This window comes from Panthera leo, chromosome A3 (genome assembly GCF_018350215.1).
Source record: "Panthera leo isolate Ple1 chromosome A3, P.leo_Ple1_pat1.1, whole genome shotgun sequence".
Classification (NCBI taxonomy): domain Eukaryota; kingdom Metazoa; phylum Chordata; class Mammalia; order Carnivora; family Felidae; genus Panthera; species Panthera leo.
Window position 1 is genome coordinate 9,645,482 of NC_056681.1, and position 9,419 is coordinate 9,654,900.

A 9,419-nucleotide genomic window follows, 5' to 3' on the forward strand; every position below is an offset into this window, starting at 1 on the left:
TCAGAGCCTGGAGCCTGCTTCCGATTCTGTGTCTCCCTCTCTCTCTGCCCCTCCCCCGTTCATGCTCTGTCTCTCTCTGTCCCAAAAATAAATAAACATTAAAAAAATAAAATAAATAAATGAGAATACGTTTTCTTCAACTGATGCATCATGGAGCAGTTCAGGAGGGGTGGGGGGCAGGGAATCCGACTGCCTGAGAGGAGTCTCCATGCTCCTGCTCACCGGCTATGTGAACCTGGGCCATTTATTTCACTGCTCTGAAATATGTCCTCGTGAGAAAGCAGCAAAATTAATAATTTACTTGTCGCCTGTGTTTTTTTTTGGGGTGTGGGACTGACCACACAGGTGTTGAGCGCCGTTCTTGGCAACACTAAAACTCAACATGCAACAGATGTTGGTCTTGTGGGGCTCACTCCCATGGGTGAGCCCTTGTTGGTCTCGCTCCCATGCCTTCGTTGCCACTGTTAGAACAGAGCCTGGCACGTAACAGATGCTCAATAAACACTTGTTAAATGACCAGTTGAGTACGGTACCTGAACCCTCAGCCTTCTCATCTGCAGCTTACCACATTCCCTGCATTTTCTGATTGAGATTTATATTCAATAAATTATTATCGAGCACCTCTTTGGTTTAAGATACTGCCTTATACTCTGGGAATAGAGCAGGAAACAAGATGTGCACAATGACTTCTGGGAGTTTACCACAGAGAGAGGAAGGGGGACTATACTTCAGGAGGACATAAGGTCTGTGAAAGAAATAAAGTCCAGGGGCACCTGGATGGCTCAGTCGGTTAAGCATCTGACTCTTGGTTTCGGATCAGGTCGGGATCTCACGGCTCCTTCGTTCGAGCCCCATGTCAGGTTCTGTGCTGACAGTGCAGGGCCTGCTTGGAGTTCTCTCTCTCTCCCTCCTCCTCTCTCTCTCTGCCCCTCCCCCAGTGTCTCTCTCTCTCTCTCTCTCTCTCTGAATAAATAAACAAACCTTCAAAAAAGAAAGGCATGCTCAGAAAAGAAGAGGAGGGATGCCGGTCTGCAGGGGAAAGCATAAGAAAAGGGCTCAGGGTTGGGAGGGGCAGGTGCAGGGGGACCTTGAGGACCACGGTAGGAACACTGCTCGCTACGACTGGAGACCAGGGAAGGACTGCATGGGACTTGCATTTTTCAAAAGATCACTCGGGCATCTACGATAGGGGGATGCCTGATAAAGTGGGAGGCCCAGTGCAACCAGAAATAGTTACCCCTGGTAAGAGCTCGGGGTGTTTTTTAGTCAGTCGGCAGCATCATTTACATACTGAAACGAGGGACCATTCACGGAGTTCAGTGAGCCCAGAAGAATCCTGCAGAACCAGGAGTTGGTCAGAAAACACGACAGATGCTAAATTTTGCCCTGCACCTTCAGATCTTTCTACCTCAAACCATAAGCTGCCATCATGCTTCCACACTAGATTCACTCTGTCCCAGAAGCGAGGACTATATCTTCTATCAATATAGACATGTGCATATATGGAAACATACACATTGTGCACAGGGTCCTAAATCAATGGGTGGGGCGTACTTAAGAGATAAACAGGCACCGGTTCTCGCTACCTATGGTCAAACCTATGTGGTTGTTTTCCTTCCTTTCTCTCTAGGCGTAAAAATAATGCATTTTGTATGCTTTTCCCCCACTGTGATCATTCTGGTTTTGTGTATTAGTTCTGTGTATTGGTTACCCTGGCAACATGGCCGACTTGGATCTGATTGGCCAGGTTGTCAGTTCATTGTCAGAGCCGTGGGCCCAGTTTTGAGCAGAAGATGTGTGTGCGTTAACCTGAGCTACACAGGCAGGCTCGGCCAGGAAAGCCTCATCCAGCAGAACCTTCGCATCCTCTCTGCCTGCCAAAAGGACCTTTCCTCCACCTGCTGTGAATGTCCCTCGTCTTGCTTTTGGGAAGGTGCAAGCACTCCTCTGTATCCTTGAAATATCTGTTAGGAAATGTGCTCAGCATTGCTATGCTCAGCCCTTGGTGCAGAACATATTTATTTATAACGAGAAATTAATTCTCGGGAAAGCAGAGGGAGGACGGTCCGATTGCTGGACCACGGGATTAGAGCCCGTTACACAGCCTGAATTCAGACGTGCTGCGCAAAAGGAAGAAGGCCCAGACTCAGCCAGATGCTTCCTTTTCTGTAAATACTTGTCATTCATAAAGAGCCTTACCTCAAGAATGAGGTCCTGGGGCTCCTGGGTGGCTCAGTCAGTTGAGCGTTCGACTTTGGCTCAGGTCGTGATCTCATGGTTCTTAAGTTCGAGCCCCGCATCAGGCTCTGCACTGACAATGAGAAGCCTTCTTGGGATTCTCTTTCTCTCCCTCTGTCTCTGCCCCTCCCCTATTTGCGCGCGCGCTCTCTCCCTCTCTTTCTCTTTCTCTCAAAATAAATAAATAAACTTAAAAAAAAGAGAGAATGAGGTCCTAGGACCAGAGTATGCTAAGGATTTAAACTGGGATAAAAATCACAGCCCAGGTTACGCCAACAGTATTGAACCACTTATTTATTCAATGTAGGAGATGTGTCATTTACTCATTAGAGGCTGGTTCTTTCACTTACCAATTACGCAGGGAAAAAAGCAAAGCCCCACTGAGAGCCAAAAATCTTTCTGAGCCAATGAACAAAAAATCCCACACAGAGTAAAGTTATACAGACTGATGCCTAAAAAAAAAATAGCTATACTTTTCTTATTTGCACAAATTTCTAAGTAGCCCTACCTGACTCACTGTTCAAAATCCTTGTGTTTTCAAAGGAAGCATATCATTGACGCCTGGACCCACCACGCTCTCTGAAGAGATTATATTTAACCACACTGCATAACCAGCATGGTCTTAATATAGATGTAAAAGTCATTGGCAAGCAGTCATTTTTTACCTGGGTTAAGTGTTACAGTATGTTCAGTAAAGTTAACATTTAGGCTGTCCAATTTTAAAGAAAAAAAAAAACTGAAGGGAAAAGAGACAAGAAGCATGTTCTAAATAGTCTTCCCAAAGAGATGATTACATAGTAATAATTAATTCCTCTGCTAAAGTTACATGGGGGGAGGGGGGATGCCTTCTAGAACTTACATTTTTCCCCCATTGAGAACAAATGCCTTGTTAATCATGCACAGAGAAAGGAGAGAACCAGGATGTGATCAGGGAACCAACCAACTCCTTCAGGACTTAGGCAATAAACCAAGTGACATGAGCTTTTGAATATCGCATGCCTTCTAAGGTATCATCTTGTGTGGTTGGATTTGGTTAGTGACTCTTGCCTGCAAGGCTATCGATAGTGCACGTGCCGAGTCAACACGGTTTCTAAATCTTCCAGTGACACAATGGTACAGCCTTAGATTTGTGCAAGGAGTGTTCCTTTGCTAAGCATACATATTTAAAATATATCGCAATTTGTATCATTCTCCTTTCTGGTATGTTTTTATTGGGATCCCCCAGAATGGAACTGGTCGGGGCCTCTCAACCCCTGAGAGGTCTGCTTGCTCTGGGATTTGTGCCCAGGGAAAGTTCCCAGGGAACGATCGTCCCTTGGTTGGGGGAGGGAAGGAGCTTTGGTAAGTGGAAGCTTCCCCATCCGGCCTCAGCCTGAGTAAAGGAAGCCACCCTCCCCGACTTCTCGCGTCCCACGACTCCAGACCACAGACAAGTGCCCAGAACATCACATGCAGATTTCCGGAGAAGACACAACCCAGCCAGGAAATGAAAAACACGATGCGAGTCTGTGGGGTTGGCATTCGTTGAAAGGAAAAAAAACAAAAAACCAGAGTGGGGAAGAGAGGTGGAAAGCAACAACGGAATTTGGAGCCAACAGAGATAATTTGAGGGAAACCAAAGAATGGAGCCCAAACGGAAGATTCCATGAAAATCCAGGCAGAAGATGCAGTGACGAGCGAGGAGACAAAAAGACACGGGTATTAATAAAGCAGAGGGAAAGCGAAAACGCAACACAAAGGCCTGTGGTTCTACATACCAGCCAAGGTATATACACACACCAATAAAAGCAGGACAGTGGGGAACAAAGGATGTCATAGCAACCTCAACAAGCCCCGTCGTGCTACCAACTGCCGTGCTCTTGGTCATCCATCAAGGAGCCTCCGAGATCCAAACACGGCATTCACACGGGGAGGGCTGTGGCCGCCCCAGTGGGAGGTGTCTGAGCCTCTGCGACACAGCCTGGCCACTCTTTCTCCCTTCCTCCCCACCTAACATCCAAGCTAGGTGCGTGCCAAGCCTCTGTCTTTCTTGCCGAGATGCAGGCAAACAGTCTGGATGCGGGATCCCGATACACTCAGGCCCCCAGATTATGCTTCCCAAATTGTTTCGGATCTGTGCTCTCGAAAACTCCCCTGACCTTTGAAAACAAAGGCAAGATAATAACAAAAGGGGTGTTAAAGCACACAAATGCATTTTGCTTGATCTTGCAAAAGCCAAGCACCCCCGTCGCTCAGATTCATTTGGGATTGCGGATTTCCAGAGGGATATGAAGCTCATTTACCTGTGCCTAATTCAAAGGAGAAATGCTCATTTCCTTCCACCTCAATCTTCTACTTAAATTATAGGTCTCTTCTTTATTAATAGACCATCGCCTCTTTCTACTTTCTTCTGGTTTGAGTGGGGGAAATACTGTGACTTCGGGGCGGGGGGAAGGACAGATAAGTGTTTCACCAGCAAGACTTGGAAGGCTGCAGAAAGTAAGAGAACTTTTACAAGAAGCTAATGGAGATATTGACATGTGTGTCTGGAAATCTAAACTTAGCAAAGTGTAAGGCAAGAACAGGCTTCCTCACTTTATTTCTGTATCTGGAAAGTTTCAGCGGCTGGTACCACATGAATATTTATTAATGCATTGTGAATCAGAACCTGTGATTATTACTTAAACTATCTTTTTACCTTACAAGCTTCAACTCAGAAGAATAAAAACACATCTGCTTTTGCTCTTCCCATATTTTATTCAATGTTTTAACAGCTTTGCTGTAAATATCTCATCCATTACGATTCAGTTGTGACTATATCGGCTCCACATCTTCTGCTTTATTACTGTCATCACGGTTAAACAACACACGGTTAATTCTGTTAACTAACAAGTTCATTGTTCCAGCTAGTCAGCGATCTCCCGTTTGTTGGGTCCACGTGTTAGGAGACTAGGTTATAAATCAAAGAAGGGCCTGAGTGAGGTGTATTCCCTTTGCGAAGACGAGTGGGCTATTATTTGAGATGGTCATTTAACACGTTGTTGTGGAAGAAGTGAGTCAATCTGAAGATAGGGCCAGATCCAATCATGTTAGATGACGAGATTGCACAACGCTCGAAGAATCCAGCTCTGGAATATGCAAGAGCTTCAGATTCTCTGCATGAAACCTGCACTCCTTTATAGCCCCCATCCCATGTGGACCTTGGAAACCTGGCTTCTTCTGGAATCTTCCCAGCAGAAACATGCTTGCATTTTTCCCCCCTCTAGATATGATTTAGTTTGCCTGTCAGTGTGGTCTGACAGTCAGGAATGTGGGTTTTGACGTCCAGCAGATCCAGATTGCTTCCCGGCTCTGACATTTGCCAGTTGTGTGGACTTGGATGATGCACTCACCATCTACGACCGCCATCCGTAAAATGGGAGCAGTAATCACACCTACCCGTCAGGTGGTTCTGACATTTGAAAGAGCAAATGTGCATAAGGTTCTACATCAGTGAAGATTCGAGGCAGGAAATAGAACTCACTAGAGCTATTTCAAGCATGAAATGAGTTAATTTGGGTATTAGGTATGCTCTCCGTTATTATGATAATGTCGAAACACATACATTGGCTTGAGACAAAGAGCATTTATTTAAGTCATGGGTCTGTGGATCAGAGATTCGGGCTTAGCTTGGCTGAGCGGTTCTCTTGGCCATGATAGGCTCAGTCCATGTCTTGGTGCTGTTGGCCGGTGCATCTCGGTCAAATGTGTCATTCGCCAGCAGGACGACCCAGGCCACTCCCCGGGCAGAAGAGCAAAAGAACATCTTGGGTAACGTTTGCTAGCATCCCATTGGCAAAGCCAGCTACACGGTCAGCTCACAGGCAAGGGTGGGGGTAGACAGAAAGTCCCACCCAGGGCGGCTACATGTGAGGGTGACCAACCATTCTGGTTTTCCAGAGCCTAAGGGGTTTCCCAGGATTACAGGAGTTTTAGTGTTAAAACTGGGACAGTCCTGGGTCCCCACAGGATGTATTGGTCGCCGTGTTGGCCCATTTATGGGGCAAGAACATGGACACGAGGAGGGTTCGGAATGGAAGCCTTATGCAAGGGACTTAGGAGTTGCCCATCAAATCGTTGGAAGGCTTGGAGAAAGAACTATTGGTCTGAAGGTCACAGCATTGGTTTTGGGGCTAGGACAGCCTCCACTATTAGCCCTGCCACCTAGCAACCAGACGCTGGAACAGGGCAACAGGCCGCCAGGGGATCACCACGCAGTGCTTACTTGTCAGGTATCAGAGTCCCAGACCTCATGGTCACTCCTACCTTCCAGACTCCCCTAGGACAACCGATGAACAGTACCTAACTCTCACACAGAGTCCCAACTACAAGAAAATCTGGGAGTTATGCTATGGAGCTTTCCAACCTTCTGGAGGAGGGGCAAGAAACGGAGCACGAGTGGCTGGGTCCACAAAGGCTCACATGAACATCAGGCGTTCGCGAAGAACGTTACCCGCTATTGTTGTGGTCAGATTCATTCAGGTTGAGTTGTTGACAGGATCTGCTACTAATCCCCAGGTCTGCAACCCTCTGTGCGGTTTCGCTAAAATTATAGGCCCACAGGGTTATCTTCTAAGATACCTGATTCCCACAAGGCTAACTTCAAATCGGCAGAATCATTACAAAGAAAATGGTTTTTATAGCATCTCAACTCCCAAGGACAATGGGGGAATTGTTACGAAGGCACATGCCTTTTTTCACCTTGTTTTGCTTTAGGTATGATTGGAATTTCTTTTTTTTTGTTTTTTTTTTTCCTAATTCTTCTGAAAACTATCTGGGTATTCTCAGAATCTGAAAGGTTTTGTTCAGATTCTGGGAGAAGACTTACATCAGTTCCCATCACTTTAGCCCAGCTGACTTCTTTGTAATCACACATAGTTGCAAAATAAATAAGAAAGAAAAAAAAAAAAAAGAATGAATTCTGAAGGCGTCTGAAATGAACATCATAGATCGTGGCCTATATCTGACCTATTCTTAAGAAAGAAAGAAACAACACACCTATCTTAAGAAGGTCACTTGAGTCTACTGATTCCAAAGCACAAATAAGCTGAATTTATTAGGGAAAATTCCGGTTCATTAGAGATAATTTCTCTAAGACACAGTTCCTTAAGGAAAACATACCTTCGCTGTGATTCTAAATCTGTCTCCTGAGAAATCTCAGATGCCTGCTGATCAGTTTGAATTCTTTGCTGCTCTTAACTTTCTGGCTGCATGTTAGAAATCATTTTAAATGAATTGAATAAAATTCACAAGTGTTATATGCCAGCAAATGATGAACTCACAGGAAATATGACTCAAATCCACTTTTTTCATTTTTGGTTTTTTCCCCTCATAATAAATAGAAATGAACAAATGTGGCTTTAATGACGTCTCGGAGTGAGAGCTTTTATTGATATATTATCAGTTGGAAGCGTGTAATGCTTGGGTGAAGTAAACTCCATTCCGCATATTTATAACCAGATTGAAAAAGGTGTGTTTGTTATTTTGTGTGACACTTCCTAATGATACTGAAGTTTTGTATATGAAGATATACAGGCACCATCATAAAAATGAACAATATTTCAGCTTACAAAATGTTTCTTTGATTGAAGATGTTTTTGTGCTTACTTAGTTTCCAATTACTTTCTTTAACCTGTGCTCACAAACTCACAAATGCCTCTTCCTCACTCCCGTAAAGCTGTAAACAGACACTGCAAAGAGGGTCAGTTGAAACAAAATGGGAATTGCCCGCTCCAGGGTCACAAGTCCTCCTCCTCCGGACAGCTGAGGTTCTGGTCATGAGCTTATTACGATCTGTATCAGGTCAGACTCTTTCGGTTATTAAACATAGAAACAGGCTTAAGAAAAAAGGGAGTCTATGGCTTATGCGTAGAGGGCTGGCCTCAGTCACCGTGGGATGAAGGTGTTCGATGATGTCACCAGAGCCTGATATCTCGTCACCTCTCAGCTTTGCTTTCTGATTTGTGCTAGATTTCTTTTAGACAAGGGTTTCTCCACTGAGTCTCAAAATGATAGCAATAGCCCCAGAACACATAGTGTCTCTCTGTCTCTGTCTCTGTCTCTCTCCCCTCTCATCTCCAAGCAAGCGAAGAAAAACTAAGAGTCTGCCTACAATTGCCTAGAACTGCTCACGTGCATACTTCTGAACCAACTGTTGTTACCAGGGGTGTATTAGCTACCTATTGCTGTGTAACAAATTATGCCTGAAAGCTTAGCAGAAAAAAAAAAAAAAACCAAACATTCATTTAGTACTTCAAAGTCTCAGTGGGATCCAAGCATGGCTTAACCAAGTCCTCCAACTCCAGAGTCTCCAACGGGCTGCAGCCAAGGTGTTGGCCAGTTGTCTCAAGGTTCAACTGGGGCCAGATCCGCTTCCAAATTCACTCAGGGGTGTGGGCAGAATATGGTATATTGGGATTGAGGGCCTTAGTTCTTCCTTGGCTGTTGGACAGAGGCCATTGTCTGCTCTTTGCCACATGTGTCTCTCTGGCTTTATCAGAAAGAGCAAATGAGAGAGAGAGAGAGAGAGGGAGAGGGAGAGAGAGGGAGAGAGAGGGAGAGAGAGGGAGAGAGAGGGAGAGAGAGGGAGAGAGAGAGAGAGAGACAAAGAACAGAGAGATGGAATTCAGTTTTCAATCCCAGTCTTGGAAGTAATATTCCATCACTTTTGCCATATTTTATTCATTTAGGAACAAGTAAATTAGGAGCTAGCTCACTCTCACGAGGAAGGAATTACACCAAGGAGTGAATATCAAGAGATGAGATCATGACAGCCATTCTGGAAGCTGCCTAACACAAGGATAATGAAATGTGCTGATTGGTTTAATATCAATTTTCCATGTTAAGATACAGACCTTATTAACAATTGCTTTTGTCTGTATCATAATTTATTGAGTGGATACATCAAAGTTTATTCAACTTTTTTTCAATTTATTAAACTGAGTTATTTACGGGTCTTAAAATTTTTCTCTGGTATTACAGATAAGAGTGTGGCACTTCTTTCTTTAAAAATCATTCGATCATCATATCCAGGATATCCGAACTCAAATGCTTATAGGGACATGGAAATGGCCCTCTAAAGGGACAGTGGTCACTGATGTCCAGCTTCCTGCCAGCATGTGGGAACATGAACCCTTATTTCCCGGTTCTTCAAGAAAAATAGG

General features: G+C 44.7%; 1 long non-coding RNA gene across 1 annotated transcript; it reads left to right on the top strand.

Moving 5' to 3' along the window:
* Positions 1 to 1,793: 1,793 nt before the first annotated feature.
* On the top strand, positions 1,794 to 9,012 carry LOC122215400. Its single transcript, XR_006200356.1, has 3 exons — positions 1,794 to 1,933; positions 7,934 to 8,058; positions 8,946 to 9,012. It is a non-coding gene; the product is annotated as an uncharacterized LOC122215400 (long non-coding RNA).
* Positions 9,013 to 9,419: the final 407 nt, after the last annotated feature.